This window comes from Cervus elaphus, chromosome 1, assembly GCF_910594005.1.
Source record: "Cervus elaphus chromosome 1, mCerEla1.1, whole genome shotgun sequence".
NCBI lineage: Eukaryota > Metazoa > Chordata > Mammalia > Artiodactyla > Cervidae > Cervus > Cervus elaphus.
Window position 1 is genome coordinate 92,419,374 of NC_057815.1, and position 19,939 is coordinate 92,439,312.

Below are 19,939 nucleotides of genomic sequence, written 5' to 3' on the forward strand. Positions count from 1 at the left end.
GATCCTTAACTAAGAGAAAGTAATGTATATATACTCACATATTCATTTACATAGGACTGTTTATACTAGACATCTTAATAAGCACATCACAAACACAATATCCATCAATATTTGAAGAGCTGTGGTACACACATGCAGTGGGATGTCATATAGTTATAAAATCACGCATGGATAAATTTCAAAATCACTATGCTGAGTGAAAGATACCAGACTGAGATTATTTATTGTGTGATTCCACTTACATGGAATTCGAAAACAGGATAATAAGTTTAGGGATAGAAAACAGAGTAGTATTGCTAGAGTTGGGAGAATGTTTGTGGAGTTAAATGAGGGAAATTTCCATCATTCCAGGAGGGGTGAAGGGTGTGAAAGGTTGTGGCTGAAAGATAAGACGATGGATTCTTGGCCTCCGGAGGAGAGAAGACGAATTCAATCCGGGGCCAGAGACGAGGCTGGATCACTCAGAGCTTTTGTGTAATAAAGTTTTATTAAAGTATAAAGGAGATAGAGGAAGCTTCTGACATAGGCATCAGAAGGGGGCAAAAGAGTACCCCCTCCTAGTCTTCAGCTCTGTGGTATAGAGTCACTCACAGTCTGTTAGGAAAAGAAAGGAATGTCTTAAAGCTCAGAATGGCACCAGATAATCCATCCCTGGCCATAAAACGATTGACCTGAATCTTGTAGAAGGGCAGAATACCAGCAAATAGTTTTATTTACATAGATTAGGGGAACAATACCTGAGTAAGTAGGTTGGGCCATTTGGCGGAACCAACTTGAAGATAGAGTCTGGGGTACATTAACACAGCTTAAGACAACATTTCCATAAGAAAAAGAAATGTATTGGTTAACTCAAGGTTTGAGAGTAGTTAGCTTCAGGTGAAACCAGATGTCACGGCAACCCAGCATTTTAAGAGAAACCTCCTTTTAAATTTGTATAGAGAAGAAAAAATATCGCTGGTTTGTTTCTTCCTGCCGCTTAAGAGAGATAAAAATGTCTGGCACTTGCAGCCTCTTTCCTCCATTTGGAGACCCCTGGCCTTCCTGCCTGTTACCCTCTCAGGTGGAGGGGTTATAAAGCATTGGAGAAGTTTCTGTGGTGCTGGAAATATTCTATATCTTGATTTAGGTATTAGGAATGAAGAAGGAATTCATAGGGCCTGGACTCCATCTCAGGCCTGCTGATCATGCGAGGCCGCCTCTCCAATGGACTCTGAACTCTGTGCTTAGCGCCTGTGGGAATGACAATGGAAGGATAAGACCCCCTCTGGGCAGGGGAATCTTGAAGATCACATCCAGGTTACTCATTGCCTAAGAGAAAACAGACACTAATCACCCCTGCCTCTGGACAGTATCTATCAGAATGTAACCACAGGCTTATTGATTATTAACTGTTTGAACACATAACCGAGGGAATGATGGGGTTATTGTGATTGTATTTACCCTTCTTTTGTAAGCCTCAAGGGATTTGGGCTGGTGGGTTTGGACACGTACACATGGGGTATAAAAGATTTTCACAAATGCTGGTCGGGGCCCTTGGCTAAGAGGAGACTCTGCCTTGGGCCCGCCGGTGTAATAAACTGCACTCCACTATCTGCATTGCCCTTCTGAGTGAGTTTGTTTCCCGGAAAGCATGGCCATAACAGGAACAAATGACACATTTTCCAAAACTTACCCATCTATGCAATTTAGATCCATCTTTAACTGTTTATGATTTTTCCTTAATTCTAATACATAAGGATGAGGGTATAGGTAAAATGTTATGAGAGAGCATGTACTGTCTTATATTAAATTTTACCTTCCATGAGGTTGTACTGAACATTATCCAAGAGTGTTGGTGTCTCAGCTCAGGAAGCACTATAGTTTAAACACACACTGCATTTCAATAACTGTTATGGATTTTTCATATTAAAGGTCAGGGTATGTATACCACTCACTTAAAGATAAGGCTTTAATTTCATCATGGCTTTGGTCAAATTACATAGTTTATCTGAGCTTGGTTTTCCTCTGTATATTGTTATAGCCCATATTTATCTCATGTATGTTAAATGATATATTTTCACCTCAGTGCCAACTACATATTTTTTTACTGGAATTATAAATTCAAAAAATGTCATGCAATGATGATGATGATTCATTTTCAATTATATAATGACTTTTGGAACTGTTACAGTTTTGCTGAGTTAAAGCCCAAATACAGTAACATTTTCACTGTTACTATAATCATTGAGTCTGTGTAAATGAATGAACACGTAAAAATGGCTGTAGGTCTCCATGGAACTGTACAGATCATTTTTGTTGTTTTCTTCCTTTCCTTAAACTGCCCTTACACTTTTTCACTAGGGAATATGCAGAATATCTTGGATAATTAGCAGAAACTACAGACAATTTTTTAATCTCTCAGATGATTTAAACAAAAATATCTCAATAAATACCATGCTACTTCCTCAAGGAACATTAGAAAGAGAAAAGAAAAGCATAAATTCTCCTAACTCTGAGAAAAGTCAGAGAAACTTGAGAGCAGAAAATGCAATTATTCTTTAAATGTGAGTAGATAAACATTGCTGTTGATTTTGATTATCACCTAATGTTGGTAATTCACCTTAATTCTTAGATTCTGACTAAAGACAATTTTATGGTCACTGACAGATCATTCTTTATGTCATAGGAATTTCATTATTTCCTTTTTTAACTGGTTTCCCTGAAATAGTATGGTATTTAAGGCATTAAAATCCCATGAATTGACTACATGTCCTATATCTATCTGACTTGTGAAAGTTGAAAGCTGCATTTGGATATTGCAAGTGCAGAGGGAGTACACAGATCATCACCAATCTAACTATTAGAATCCAGTAAGGTAAGAATTTGCAGATAAAATACAGGATATTCAGCTACATTTAAATTTCAGGTCAATAACAAATACTTTTTAGTATTTAGCCTCATGCAGCATTTGGCTTTTTTATTAATGTACCCAATTCAATATTTTAAAATATGTGTCACCCATGAACTATTTTATAAATTGAAAATAATTTAATTTAAAGATATGCATGTTATATATAAGAATCAACTCCCATGCATAAATTTGAAGATTTTTATTCGTTTGTTTTCTCTACCAGGTGCTAACAACATAGGCCATTTTCTTCTTTTTCTATTTTTTTTTTAGAAAAGATTTTACAAATTGAGCAAGTAGCCTGGTAAATATAGGATGATTTTTTAAGAGTTTTGGAGAATGACTTTAACCTCAAATAATTTCTAACTACCATCAGCAATTCTGAAGATTCAAAACGCCGTCATCCCTTTGCATCCATTTTGTATCTTGTCTGCTTTCATGCACACATACATGCTCAGTTGTGTCCGACTCTTTGGGACCCCATGAACTGTAGCCCCCATGGGATTTTCCGGGCCAGAAGGCTGGAGTGGGTTGTTATTTCCTCCTCCAGGGTATCTTTCTGACCCTGCAGGAATAGAACCTGCATCTATAAGCAGACATATCTTTTCCTAAAAATAAAATAAAATAAAATAAAACTTGGCAGGGTATCACCACCTCTTTAATATCCTGATTGAAATTATTTTCAATAAATGCCCAGAAGTTGGAAGTTGGACCATACAGGGAGTTGCTAGTCCACAGGTATATAAAGTTTCAGTTAAGGAAGGTGAATAAAATCTAGAGATCTACTCTATAGCATTTAACTATAATTTACAATACTGTACTGTTTGTTCATTAATTATTTAATGGGGTAGATCTCATATTACATATTTTATCACATGAAATCAAAATTTAAAAAATAGACAAGGTCCATGGAATTTTCCACACAAAAATACTGGAGTGGGTTGCCATTTCCTACTCCAGGGGATCTCCCCAATCCAGAGATCAAATACAAGTTTCCCTCATTGGTAGGCAAATTCTTTACCGCTCTGCCACCTGGGAAGTCCAAATCAACTATACTTCAATAAAAACATTTTTTTCTTCAGAAAAATAAGAGGCATGAGAGACACAGAAAGAAGATCCTGTAGTGCAGTGTTACAGGACAAAAGAAAAGCTAGAATCTCAAAAGAGAGGGTTGTCCTCAGTGGAAAAGGATGCAGGAAGATTGAGAAACCTATTGGGAAGTTATGCTACAATTAAAGTAAAAAAACTTGAAGCAGATGAAAAAATCTTGAAATAGATGAAAAAATATCATATGATCATTAGGGCTCATTTCCTAAATTGGGAAGTTATGCTACAATTAAAGTAAAAAAACTTGAAGCAGATGAAAAAATCTTGAAATAGATGAAAAAATATCATATGATCATTAGGGCTCATTTCCTAAATATCTACAAGTCTAATTAATATTTAAATGTCTCATAAACACCTAAAGTTTAATAAGTTCATGATATCACTTTCATCACTCCATCTTAAATCATAACCCCAAATATTTGAAAAACCATATTTGATCCAGTCACAAAAAAATTGCAAAAGTATTCTTTGTCCCTAATCTCAGTGTCATTCCCTCATCTCTTTCTCACAGAGCACACACAATGAATTACGTTGCTAATACTTTCTTGTTTCTGCTCTCAGCTGTTAATGTACCATCTTCTATTTCCATTTCTCTACTTTGGCGCATTATCTTCCACCAGGAATCCTATAGCAACTGCTTACTCACTTTTAAATTTTTACTCATGATTTCTAACTCCTTTCAATTATGTAATTATTTTCATAACAGCAAGAGTTATCTTTTTAAAGTTTAAAACCGGCCAAGTTCCCTAACTACCTTCAAACTTATCAATGCCTTAGAATTCACTTAAAATAAAATCCAACTATTTACTGTGACCTATATTATATGATTCTACTGTCCCCTTTTCCTCATTATTATTTAGTCGCACTGGCTCCATTAAGTTTTGCTATAAAAACAGACAGGAAAAAAAAAATAGTTATTTTCTACCCCAAAACAACATCTTCAAGAAATTGGAATCCTGGAATGTTCTTCCAGTGATTCATTCAAAAGTTGGTTCCTCCTCATCGTTTAGTTTTAGTTCAAATGTCATGTTTCAAAAAGGTCTTCTCTTGACATCTTGTGTGAAATAATTCTCTCAGGTTATCCTAATGTATATTTTGTTACTTCTTCTTATTAAAATGAATATATTCTACAGTTTTCTTGTTTATATATTTTGTTACCAGCCCTTTCTCTCTTCCTTATTATTGGAATAGAATGTCCATGAGGTAAGGGACAAGTAATTCAACTGAAGCTTAGCTATTTTCTGACAAAAGTAGAAAATCAACAAATACATGGTAATTAAATAAGAAAATGATTCAAGGAACCAAAGAGAATGTTTGGTGTCAGAAATAAACTAGTATAAAATATTCAACAATATTAGAAATAATCTTGGTCTTATATCTCTGATTCTTTTTCATTGTCACAACTTTTTTTTTTCTTACTGTAGAGTTTTTGTTTTAATTTTGTTAAGAAGAGAAAATGTCAACAGTCTGGTCTTTTTAAAGTCACATATTAAAAAAAATAAAGTCACATATTTATGATATATAGATTTAAAAAACACTATTGAATTATGATTGACATGCAAAAAACTATACATGTTTAATGTATGCAACTTGATGAGACTGGAGATATGTGTGTATCAGTGAAATCATCACCACAATCTATGCCATAAACATATTCACCATCTACAAAAGTTTCCTCCTGCTACTTTATTAATTATTAGTAATATATTGCATATGTATATAGACATACATATATATGTTAATTGTTGCTAAAAGGTAAATCTTATGTTAATTGATCATGTAGCTTTGACCCTCTACAAATTCTCTCCAAGTCCTCAGATCAGAGACTATGAACAGACTTCTTTGTGTCAGGTGCCCCCAGCTAGATATCAATTGTTATTGAGAAAAAGCTCAACTTAGTGAGGTCAAATATCACCTTTCAAATATCTCTAGCAAAACATTCAGTTGTATTATAGTCTCATGTAGATCCTTTAGAAAATATATGTAATGAAATTACCATAGAAATTCTATAAAAGAATGTTTATTATTATTGCACTGAAGAAAAAATATCAAAAATCTGATAAAATATCAGTAAAGTGATGAACTAAAATTGAGTTCAGAAGTATTACATAATTCAAAAAATAACATTATGAAATTGTATAAATAAAAAATAATGGTTAAAAATAAAAGCACATTGAAATAATATGAGGAATTGCGTCAACTTGTGGGCAAGAAGGAAAAGAGCTAGATAGGGAGGAAAACATTTTCAAGGAGAAAAAAATTTTTAAAGCTGACAAGAGAATAGTTGATGTAAAGAATGGATCTGAGAACACGTCTCCATTTTTTTTTTTTTGTAATAAAGTGAAAAATGAGCAAAGAGGTTAACAGAAATAGTCAAAATTGCAAGTTCAATATACACCAAATAGAAGCTATAGAAAGACAATGTAAATGAAAAGGGGTAGAGTACTGGCTAAATTATCTATTCTTAAGAAAAAGCAAGAAATCTCAGATTAAGAAATTAAGAATAGATGACAAATTATTTGTGTGCTTAGTCGCTCAGTCATGTCTGACTCTGTGACCCCCACCAGGACTGTCGCCCACCAGGGTCTTCTGTCCATGGAATTTTCCTGGCAAGAATCTTGGAACAGGTTGCCATTTCCTATTCCCAGGGATCTTCCCAACCCAGGGATAGAACCTCTGTCTCTTGCGTATCCTGCATTGGCAGGCAGATTCTTTACCATTAAGCCACCTGGGAAATCTTGAATTATTAGGGAACTTGCAATTCATCATATCTTCCTCACACTCTGTTCAAGAGGCATCAGATTGGCATCTCTGTTCTAATTTTTAAGCTACTAAAACAGTCATAATTTAATAAGATTACAAGAAAATAAATTCTCAAAATATACATTACACTGCATCATCTGTTTAATTTGCCATACCCGTTTCTTCTCTTCAGTAAATGATTGCAAAATTGGTTTACTAGACCTAGAACTTTGAGTTTAATAACTGAAATGAATAGGAAATCTCATCAAAGGATTGCTTTTGTCATCTAATAACAGTCCTGGAAAACAGTTTCATAAAGTTTGTGATTACTTCTTTTTTTCTTCAAACAGATGACTATCCAAACTCTTACATGGCTCATGGAAATTTCACCCGAGTCACTGAGTTTATTCTCACAGGAGTCTCAGAATGTCCAGACCTCCAGATCCCACTCTTCTTTGTCTTCCTGGTCATCTATGGACTGACCGTGACAGGCAACCTAAGCATCATCACCCTCACCAGTGTGGACTCTCGACTTCAGACCCCCATGTATTTCTTCCTCAGGCACTTGGCCATCATCAATCTTGGCAATTCAACTGTCATTGCTCCTAAAATGCTGATCAACTTCTTAGGAAAGAAACACACCACCTCCTACTATGAATGTGCCATTCAGCTAGGAGGGTTCTTGTTTTTCATTGTAGCTGAGTGCTCATGTTAGCTGTGATGGCCTATGACCGCTATGTGGCCATTTGTAACCCCCTGCTGTACATGGCGGTGGTGTCTCGGAGGATCTGCCTTCTGCTGGTTTCCCTCACATACCTCTATAGCTTTTGCACATCAATCGTGACTTCATCTTCTGTATTCTCTATGACTTATTGTTCTTCCAATGTAATCAATCATTTTTACTGTGATACCGTCCCTCTGTTAGCATTGTCTTGCTCTGATACTTCAGTTCCAGAAGCAGTAATATTTATATCTGCATCTACAAATTTGATGTTTTCCATAATTACCGTTGTAGCATCTTATTTCAACATTGTTCTATCCATTCTAAAGATACACTCATCAGAAGGAAGGAAAAAAGCCTTCTCCACATGTGCTTCACATATGACAGCAGTCTCAGTCTTCTATGGAACTCTACTTTTTATGTATTTGCAGCCTCAGACTAACCATTCTATGGGTGCTGATAAAATGGCTTCAGTGTTCTATACACTGGTGATTCCCATGCTGAACACCATGATCTACAGCCTGAGGAACAATGATGTGAAAGCTGCACTGAAGATGTTTATTAGAAATACATGCTGTTCTTTAAATCATTCTAGCTTTAAAACTCTATAGATAAACAAAGATAGGCTGCCATTGGTTGTAGAAAGCTGAGATTAGATGAGTGATTTGTAGGTTCTCAACTAATCCTGTAAATTAAATAGGATTCTCTTTCTAGGAAATGGTGATTTAAAAAATAAACGGAGATTCCTGGAATTCTGAGATAAATATAGAAATGAAGCATATTCACTAACTTTGCTAAGTGCTCAGTTATCTAGATCAAAAGAAATGTTTCCAGGAGTCAGGAGAGATATGTTAAGAAATAATTAAACTTGAACAGAGCAATATCTATAAATGAAAGAAGCAAGTTGATCTTTCTTATTGTTTGGTTTCCTTTTCTTTTTACCCTGGGTATATATGGGCATAGTAGATAAATACATCTTGAAGAATTGCAATTAGAGATGGCTAAATTAATTTTTACACTTTTTAATAAAGTTATACCAATTATCTTTAAAATAAAACTCCCTTCTCTGTCTTAATATTGTTTGATTGAAAGATATATGGTAGAAATGAATTTATATTATGAATGCTAAACAAAATATGATTGATACTTTTATTCAAATTAATATACTTTGTTTTGAATTTATTATAAGCATGCAATTTTGATATTAACATGAAAGCATAGTCAGTTTTTGAATATGCTCTCATTTTATTCATGAACTTAATGGATTCCATTAAGATTTTTCATCTCGTTACTCAAAGTAATACATGGACTTTATTGTGAGACAATGGACATTCAATGAACAATCTTTTTCAGAGTTCTTTATACCACTACAAAAACAGTCTGTTTTCCAAACAAATTCTGTTATGTTTTCTGATAGTTTTTGATCAGCGAGCTTACACTAAAATCTGTTCTCTGACTCTGAATGGATAGAGGTGTGACCAGAGTCTATCTCAGACGTATAAAATCAGAATCACCAGCTAAAGATCACTAAACCCATATTTTAAGAAAAGTTGAATGAGGTTGGGATTATGAAAATATTCATATATAAGATTGTAAATATTCACATTTAAATGAAGACTTTCAAATATAATCCACCATTTATTTTTAAAGCAATATACAATGGGTTTTATGTCCAAATATCAAAGGTTTATGTTTTGGAAGGACTGAAAACCAATTGAGAGGAAGTGAAATCAGGAAAATAAGGGACATTTGGATATGCTTGCTTTTTCATGAAGTGTTATTGATTTACAATTTTATATAGGTTTTAGGAGTTCAGTTAAGTTCAGTCACTTAGTCATGTCGGACTCTACCACCCCATGGACTGCAACATGTTGTTCCCTGTCCATTACCAACTCCCAGAGTTTACTGAAACTCCTGTCCATTGAGTCGGTGATGCCATTCGACAACCTCATCCTCTGTCGTCCCCTTCTCTTTCCACCTTCAATCTTTCTCAGCATCAGGGTCTTTTCCAATGAGTCAACTCTTCACATGAGGTGGTCAAAGTATTGGAGTTTCAGCTTCAGCATCAGTCCTTCCAATGAATATTCAGGACCTATTTCTTTTAGGATCTCCTTGCTGTTCAAGGGACTCTCAAGAGTCTTCTCCAACACCACAGTTCAAAAGCACCAATTCTTCAGTGCTCAGCTTTCTTTATGGTACAACTCTCACATCCATAGATGACTACTGGAAAAATCATAGCTTTGACTAGATGGACCTTTGTTGGTAAAGAATGTCTCTGTTTTTGGTATGCTCTCTAGTTGGCTCATAGCCTTTCTTCCAAGGAGCAAATGTCTTTTAATTTTATGGCTGCAGTCACCATCTGTGGTGATTTTGGAGCCCAGAAAATTAGTCTCTCATTGTTTCCATTGTTTCTCCATCTATTTGTCATGAAGTGATGGGACTGGATGCCATGATCTTTGTTTTCTGAAAGTTAAATTTTAAGCTAACTTTTTCATTCTCCTCTTTCACTTTCATCAAGAGGCTCTTTAGTTCTTCACTTTCTGCCATAGGTGTGGTGTCATCTGCATATCTGAGGGTACTGATATTTCTCCCAGCAATCTTGACTCCAGCTTGTGCTTCATCCAGCCTGGAGGTTCACTCCATTCCGATTAGGAACCAGTCTGTTGTTCCATGTCCATTTCTTCTTGACCTGCACACAGATTTCTCAGGAGGCAGGTAAGGTGGTCTGGTTTTCCCATCTCTTGAAGAATTTTACACAGTTTGTTGGGATCCACACAGTCAAAGTTTTGGCATAGTCAATAAAGCAGAAGTAGATAGTTTTCTGGAACTCTCTTGCTTTTTTGATGATTCAACAGATGTTGGCAATTTCATCTCTGGTACCCCTGCCTTTTCTGAATCCAGCTTTAACATCTTGAAGTTCATGGTTCATGTACTGTTGAAGCCTGGCTTGGAGAACTTTGAGCATTGCTTTGCTAGCATGTGAAATGAGTGCAACTGTGCAGTTGTTTAAACATTCTTTGGCATTGTCTTATGAACCTTCTTTGGAATTGTAATGAAAACTGACCTTTTCCAGTCCTGTGGCCACTGCTGAGTTTTCCAAATTTCCTGGCATGTTAAGTTCAGCACTTTCACAGCATCATCATTTAGGATTTGAAATAGCTCAACTGGAATTCCATCACCTCCACTAGCTTTGTTCATAGTGATGCTTCCTAAGGCCCACTTGACTTCACCTTCCAGGATATCTGCTCTAGGTGGGTGATCACACCATCATGATTATCTGGGTCATGAAGATCTTTTTTGTACAGTTCTTCTGGATATTCTTGCCATCTCTTCTTAATATCTTCTGCTTCTGTTAGGTCCCTACCATTTCTTTTATTGAGGCCGTCTTTGCATGAAATAGTCCCTTGGTATCTCTAATTTTCTTGAAGAGATCTCTAGTCTTTCCCATTCTATTGTTTTCCTCTATTTCTTTGCACTGATCACTGAGGAACCCTTTATCTCTCCTTGGTATCCTTTGGAAGTCTGGATTCAAATGGGTATATCTTTTAGTTTTACCTGTAGTTGTACACTACATATTTGGAAAAATAAAGCTAGTGAATATAACAAAATAGAAACCGATTCACAGGTATAAAGATCAGACTAGTGATTACCTATGGAGAGAGGGAAGGCAAAAGGGGCAAGATAGGGGTAGAAAGAGGCAGAACCGACTGTATTTAATATAACTGTAAAATTGGAGAACAAAGAGGACGCACAGACAATTAGTGTTTTCAGGTATCTTATGATTGACAGCACAGGACTGTGATGTGAGTAAAGGGGTACAGTTAACAGTCCTTCACATGGGATGACGGTGGGCACATGGAGACCACAATAGTCAGGTAACGATGAAGACACCAGGTCAGACCAGGCAGGGCCGAAGTGCCTGGAATATGTGGAGCTGGGAACTGGAGTGGAGACAGGTAAGCAGACACAGTGAGTGCACAGCAGCCTGAATGCTGCTTGAGAGGTCCAGTGACTTCTAAACCGTGCTATTAAGGTGAGGTTCCATAAGGCCAGGCGAAGAACAGCCTCCAGGGAATGAGAAATGGCTGGGGGTCTGGATGATGAACACTCCCACTTCACACAGGATTGAAACACATCACAGTTCTGTCAAACTCTGATGAGAAAATTCACTGAATGTCTAGGGCTCTGTCCAACTGAAACCTGAGCTATGTAGGTGGGGGGAAGGTTGAAGTACCCCCAGACAAAACTATGTCAATGAACATTTATATAACCATCCCTGAGGCAGAGTTTGCACTTTGACACAAATTTTGTTAATTTCCTGCAAAAATAAGCAACTAAAAGAACAAACAAAATCTGCCCTTTTAAGAAGAATATAGCAATATTTAGTTAGATATTGTCACAGGATCATATCACAATTTCCAGGTTAGACTCCAAAGTTCTCTAATACAGCACAGTCCTTGCAGTGATAACAGAGAGTGGTTCCAAGTTTTCCCTCTCCCTTCTCAGTCTTGAGTGTTATTCTATGTACCTTGAGAAAGGACTTTATCAGGTTTATGGCCTCTCCTACCCACTTCGTCTCCTGCATCCCAATCTGTTCTGTACATGAGAAGTTGTCAGAGGGGAGAGAGTTTTCTGCCTTCCCTACTGGTACACAATTCTGCTTTGTTTGTATCACTGCAGGATCTTGAGCCAAAGAACTAAACAGAGACATCAAAATAATAAAACCTCTGAGTGTTTATTGGCCATCTGGATGTCTTCTTTGGACAAATATCTGTTTAAATCTTCTTCTCATTTTCTTGATTAGGTTGTTTGCTTTCCTGATATTGAACTATACTAGCTGCTTATATATTTTGGAGATGAACCCTTTGTCAGCTGTTTCACTTGCAACTATTTTCTCCCATTCTGAAGTTGTCTTTTAATCTTTTTTACTGTTTTCCTTGCTGTGCAAAACTTTTAAAATTTAATTAGGTTCCATTTGTCTGTTTTTGTTTTTATTTCCATTCCTCTAGGAGGTGGGCCAAAGAGGACCTTGCTGTGACTTATGTCAGAGTGTTCTGTATAAATTTCCTTCCAGAATTTTGTAGTTTCTGGTCTTTTACATTTAGGTTTTTAAATTCACTTTGAGTTCATCTTTGTATATTGTGTTAGGAACTCTTCTAATTTCATTCTTTTACACTTAACTGTCCAGTTTTCTCAGTACCACAAATTGAAGAAACTATCTTTTCCCCATTGTATATTATTGCCTCCTTTGTCAAAGATAAAGTGTCCATAGGCATGCAGGTTTATCTCTGGACTTTCTATATTATCCCATTGGTCTACATTTCTGATTTTGTCCTGAACCCAAAAATGGGCAGAAGACTTAAAAAGACATTTCTCCAAAGACATATAGATCGCTAATAAACACATGAAAAAATGGTTAGCATTGCTAATTGCTAGAGAAATGCAAATCAAAACCACAATGAGGTATCACCTCACACAGGTCAGAATGGCCATCAAAAAAATCTACAAACAATAAATGCTGGAGAGGATGTGGGAGAAAAGGGAAACCTTTTGCACCGTTGAGAAGCCACTATGGAGAACAGTACAGAGACTCCTTAAAAAACTAGTCATAAAACCACCACACGACCCAGTGAGCCCACTACTGGGCATACACCCCGGGGAAACCATAATTGGAAAAGTCACATGTACCCCAATGTTTGTAGCAGCAATATGTGCAAAAGCTAGGACATTGAAGCAACTTAGATGTCCATTGACAGATGAATGGATAAAGAAAATGTGGTACAAATATACAATGGAATATTACTCAGACACACACACACAAAATGAATTTGAGTCAATTCTAGGAAGGTGGGTGAAATTAAAATCTGTTAAATAGAGCAAAGTAAGTCATAAAGAGAAAAAAACAAATATTGTGTATTAACACACACACACACACACACACACACACATACATAAAATCTTAAAAAATGGTATTGATGAGCCTATTTGTGGAAAAGGAGTGGAAACTCAGACATAGAGAATGACTTGTGGATACAGTGGAGGAACGAGAGAACAGGATGAATGGAGAAAGTAGCGCTGACATAAATGCACCACCATATGTACAACAGATAGCTGGTGAGAAGTTGCTATATAACACCGGGACCCAGACGGGCACTCTGTCATGACCTAGAGGGGTGAGTAGGGAGAGGGGAGGGAGACTTAAGTGGGGTGTGATAAATGTATAATTATGGCTGATTTGCATTGTTATATTGCAGAAAACAACACAACTCTGTAAAACAATTTTCCCTCAAAATGGGATAAATTAAGAAATAAGAAAACTTCTAGAAAAAAATCTCCAAAAGCAGTTTCATCTAACACACTTATAAAAAGTGAAAAAAATCAATAAAAGATTGATTGAAATGGACAAAATTTAGACACTTAAAATGTATATATATATATGAATGACCAGCAAGTACACTGACAAGTGTCCAATATCATTGGTCACCAAATAAATGAAAACTAAACTCACAATGAGATTATTTCATCCCAATTTCCACTTATAAATTACACTTTTAAAACTCTTATCCAATGATGATGATTTGTTTACCATTTTATCATGACTTCTGGAACAGTTGCAGTTTTACTGTGAGAAAGCATATCCATCTTTTTCATTGTTATTGTAGTAATTGTCTTGAAGTAAGTACCTTTATGTCATGTAGGTCTCCATGGAACTGTACTGATAATTTATACTGTTTTCTTCCTTTCCTTAAATTGCTCCTTACAATTTTTTCACTAGAGAATATGCAGGATATCCTAGGTAATTTGAAGCCATTAAAGGCAATTAAAAAAAAAAAAAAAACTCTCATATAATTTGGGCAGAATCATCTGAATAAATTCATGCTACTTCCTCAAGGAATATCACAAGGAGAGAGGGGAAGTATAAATTGCCCCTACCCAAAGACAAGTCAGAGTAATTTGGGAGCAGAAAATTGAATTCTTCATTAAAGGTGAGCAAATAGGAATTGTAGATATTGATTAACACCACAGTGTTTATAATTTCCTTTAATTCTTGGTTCCAACTATGGACTCTCTTACAGTCACTGACAGTTTATTCTTTACATCACAAAAATTTCATTATGTCTTTTGTTAACTGGTTTCCCTGGAAGATGATGGTAGTTTTAGGACATTAAAGCCTATGAATTGATTAGAGGTCATGTATTCATTTGATTTGTGAAAATTGAAAGTGGTATTTGGATATTGCAAGTTCAGAAAGGGTTAGGAATGCCTGAAAATCATCAACAAATTAATCTATTAGAATTAGTAAAGTTAAGGTTTCCAGATAAAATATAGGATGCTCAGTTGAATTTAAATTTCAAATAAATAATAAATATTTTTTAATATCTGGCTCATGTAATATTTTTTTTTCTATAAATATGGCCAACACAGGTCTTTCCTTGTGGGTCAGTGGTAAAGAGTCCCCCTGCCAATGCAGGAGACTTATATTTGATACCTTGTCCAGAAAGATACCCTGGAGAAGGAAATGGCAACCCAATCCAGTATTCTTGCCTGGAAAACCCTATGGATGGAGGAGCCTGGTGGTCTATAGTCCCATGAGCTCTCCTCTAATGGTTAGTTCTAAGTGAAAGCATATAAAATGTTTCATCAGGATATTAGAAAATGACCAGAGATATCATTTCCCAAATTAGCAGAATGGGCAGGGTTTCACTTTCTCATAAACATGCTGATAATAATTCCTTTTGATAAATATCCAGAAGTTGTAAGCTGGACCATAAAGAGAGTTGCTAATCGACAAGTATAAAGTTTCAGTTACATGAGATGAATAAGATCTAGAGATCTGCTGTACCTGTGCCTGTAATTAACAATACTGTATGTTCAGCCATAAATCTCTTAATGGGGAAGATTTCAAGTTATGTATTCTAACCACGTTTTAAAAGATTTAAATTTAAAAGAAGAATGGGCAAGGTACAAGAAGATGGAAATTTAGAAGGGTGTAATAACTGACACTGAAAATGAAGAGACCTTTAATAAACACAAGAATGATTCTCAGCAGAACTGAAGACTTCAAAGTGGTAAAACTGATGCTACAAATCTGAATTCCATTGCTTAATCCAATTTTGTCTATCTTTCTATAAGAAAACCCATGATAGCAGGCCATGTTACCCCTGGTTCTACTAATCTGTGCATGAAAAAGGAGGCTGAAAGCAGAGTGGGACTCAGTAGAGAAACAGCAGACAGCACCATCTGAAAAAAAGGAATAGATCTGGCTCAGCAATCTCCAGCATTGTCTGTCCTTCTCAGCTCTACTCCATGGATCAGAATAGATTCCTGGTTTGATAAGTCAGAACCTCTGTAGTGTTTTAAAGGGAAAATAAAATCTGAGGTGAAAAAATGTTTATTTTCTAGATTGCTTATTTTAGTTCAACTGGTACTTTTGAATATCAATAGGGAAACAGAGGGACTAGGGTTGAGAGTATGTCTGGTGAAATGATATGACTAGACAAGTGATACAGACCTGAGTGTGGGATGCACTGAATATGAGAACAAGGTTTTTTTCAATTATTTCAGAAGATATCTCAGATAATATATTTGATTGATAAAAAATGACTCTTATTTGCTTATCAACAAATCTGAGAAAATGGTAATATGAAGATGAGAAGTCCATGACAGTGTTAATGACAGCTTGACCTAAGGAAGGAGGGGTTGCTTAGGATGCCAAAGTATTATGGAAATTGGCAAACGATACAATAAAGAGCTTTAAAGGAAAAACTTAGAGGAAGAAGATAATGTGTGTGATTTAATTGGTTGCTTTTCAACATTTAGTTTTGCAATTTAAGAAGAGTATATAACCAGCCTTTTTGTTCTCAGTTGCTCAGTCATGTCCGACTTTTTGATGCCCCATGGACTGTAGCCCACCAGGTTCCTCTGTCCATGGGACTCTCCAGGTAAGAACACTGGAGTAGGTAGCCATTCCCTCCCCTAGGGGAATCTTCCTGACCCAGGGATTGAACCCATGTCTCCTGCATTGGCAGATAGACCCTTTACTACTGCACCCCCTGGGAAGTTATAAACCATCAGCATGCTTGATTTCAGCAGAATTAAGGGAACTAATGAGTTTCCCTGGTGGCTCAAATGGTAAAGAATCTGTCTGCAACACAGGAGACCTGAGTTTGATCCCTGGGTTGGGAAGATCCCCTGGAGAAGGGAATGGCTACCCACTCCAGTATTCTGACCTGGAGAATTCCATGGACTGTAAAGTCCATGGGGTCACAAAGAGTCAGACACAACTGAGTGACTTTCACTTTCTCAAGGGAACTGATATATTTTCAAAGTATGATTTTAGGAAATCTTACCCCAGGAATTACCCTTGCCATATAACAACAGTCTTAGAAAATACAATTTTTAAATTGTAATTTAATTTTAAAAACTGACCACTTCTCCTTTCTTTCCCAGATGACTTTCCAAACTCTTACATGGCTCATGGAAATGTCACCTGAGTCACTGAGTTTACTCTCACAGGAGTCTCAGAACGTCCAGACCTCCAGATCCCACTCTTCTTTGTCTTCCTGGTCATCTATGGACTGACCGTGACAGGCAACCTAAGCATCATCACCCTCACCAGTGTGGACCCTCGACTTCAGACCCCCATGTATTTCTTCCTCAGGCACTTGGCCATCATCAATCTTGGCAATTCAACTGTCATTGCTCCTAAAATGCTGATCAACTTCTTAGTAAAGAAACACACCACCTCCTACTATGAATGTGCCATTCAGCTAGGAGGGTTCTTGGTTTTCATTGTAGCTGAGGTGCTCATGTTAGCTGTGATGGCCTATGACCGCTACGTGGCCATTTGTAACCCCCTGCTCTACATGGCGGTGGTGTCTCGGCGGATCTGCCTTCTGCTGGCTTCCCTCACATACCTCTATAGCTTTTCCACAGCTGTTGTGGCCTCATCTTCTGTATTCTCTGTGACTTACTGCTCTTGCAATATCATCAATCATTTTTATTGTGATATTGCCCCTCTGCTAGCATTGTCCTGCTCTGATACTTCCTTTCCAGAAACATTTGTGTTCATATCTGCAGCTACAAATCTGGTGTTTTCCATAATTGTAGTTCTTGTATCTTATTTCAACATTGTTTTGTCCATTCTTAAAATACGTTCATCAGAAGGAAGGAAAAAGGCCTTTTCCACGTGTGTGTCACATATGATGGCGGTGTCTGTCTTCTATGGGAAGATGATATTCATGTATGCGCAGCCTCAAACTAACCATTCTATGGATACTGATAAAGTGGCCTCTGTGTTTTATACTCTGGTGATTCCCATGCTGAACCCCATGACCTACAGCCTGAGGAACAAGGATGTGAAGGCTGCCTTAAAGAGATTTCTGACAAATCCGTGCCTGTCTTTTAAATTGATGTAATATTAGAAATCTATAAATAAATAGAGAGTTAAGATAGAATGCCACTGTGTCGGAAAAAGCAACAGTTATATGATTGATTAATAGGTATGCAGGCTACTCTGTGAATTAAAAGGTGCTAGAATTTGGGATGTACTGATTTAAAAAATCATCTGAAGTTCTTGGATGTATGAATTTAATACAGAAACAAAGCATTATTCACTTCTTTTCTCAAGGGTTATGCAGGCATCTACATTGAAATAAATATTGCCAGGAGTCAGGAGAGATATGAGTTTGCAAGTTTTAAGTAAGTTAAAACAGAAGAAGGAAAATAATGGCTGAGAGAAGTAAGTGGATTTTTCTTATTCTTTGGCTTCCTTTTACTTTCTGTGCATATTTGCATGTAGCGGATCACTGCCTCTGGAATTGCAGATGGCCTAAATCCTTTTCATCACTAAGTAGCAAAATTAAACTGACAAATTTGTTTAAAACAATACCTAGCTCTTTTTTAGTGTCATTTGAAGGAAAAGCTGCACACTCCTGATAACACTTGCATTTTGAATGCTAACCAAAATGCAGATGAAATTATTTTTACAGTAATGAATATAGCTCATACAACTTTTTAATGAAGGACACAAGGCCCCATCACTGATTACTTCCACTCTGAATACTGCTGCATGATAATCTTAGTGGCATCTATAGGAGTTTTCTCTTCTACCTTCTAGTGGGGGTAGCTAGTGGAGTTTTCTCTTCTCCTTACTCTAAGCATCAGTCTTCTGTAGTATGTGTAATAAATGTACTGTGTTTTGATATTAGTAAGCACTCAATGAACCATGGTTTTTGAAAGTTCTTTACATCATTAAGGGGAAATTTTAATTGCTTTTGTATTTTTTTTATTTCTGATAGTTTTTGAGTGTACATCAAAATGTATGATACAACTTGCACATATGCAATGACCAGACTATATCTCAGATTTATCAGATGAGAATGGAGTTAAGCAGTGTGATGATAAACTAATGGGATGTTATTTATATAGTGCATGTAACCACGCTGGTCTTTCTAGCAAAGAAGAGCAGTAGGCATTCTTTGAAACTAATTTACTGAAAATGTCTGTATTTCTAGACTAGCCATGTACCTGATAAACAAACAGTATCCTTGAAAATACTTAGTTTCATTTGGATCCTCAAATAGTGAATATTAAAATGCTCAGTGTTTGATGATAAAATATATCGTCTATTTTATTTATTTATTTATTTTTAAATTTCTTGATGTACAAACTAACAGTGCTATGGGTATAATTTCATTTGGAAGGAAATCTCTGAATATATTTCTTTAATTTCAGAAGTTTCTTCCTAAAGCCATTTGGTAAATATTTCCCAATTGTGTCTCTTTTATACCTGTCTTCTGTGGACCAGAATAAATTGGTTTTGTCAGATACTTTCATTTCTCATTTGCCTTTAAAAGGATGTCACACACACAAAAAGGAAATTGCACAGTGAATTTATTATATCAGTAAATGTGTGATACTACTATTAATACGATCACTGTAAACAGAAAAGTGTGATCTTATAAGAAACTGTCTTTTGCTAAAGAAAATGAAACAGAGTAGCTCCTAACAGGGCAATCAAAACTGACATTTGGGGATTTCCCTGGCAGACCCAGCTTCACCCTCAGTCAGCCTCTCCCATCATGAAGCTTCCATAAGCCTCTAAACCTTCTCCATCAAAGGGCAGACAGACTGAAAACCACAATCATAGAAAACTAACAAATCTGATCACATGGACCACAGCCTGGTCTAAATCAATGAAACTATGAGCTATGCCGTGTGGGGCCACCCAAGATGGATGGGTCATTGTGGAGAGTTCTGACAAAATGTGGTCCACTGGAAAGGGAATGGTGAACCACTTCATTAATCTTGCCTTGAGAAACCCATGAACAGTATGAAAAGGCAAAAAGATAGCACACTGAAAGATGAACTCCCCAGGTAGGTAGGTGCCCAATATGCTACTGGAGATCAGTGGAGAAATAACTCCAGAAAGAATGAAGGGATGGAGCCAAAGCAAAAACAACACCCAGTTGTGGATGTGA

At 36.5% G+C, this 19,939-nt stretch overlaps 2 pseudogenes; both read left to right on the top strand.

Annotated features, from left to right (window-relative positions):
* The first annotated feature begins 7,106 nt into the window (after nt 1-7,106).
* Nucleotides 7,107-8,068, top strand: LOC122702819 (annotated as a pseudogene).
* Nucleotides 8,069-16,927: 8,859 nt separating this feature from the next.
* LOC122699901 lies at nt 16,928-17,875 on the top strand (annotated as a pseudogene).
* Nucleotides 17,876-19,939: the final 2,064 nt, after the last annotated feature.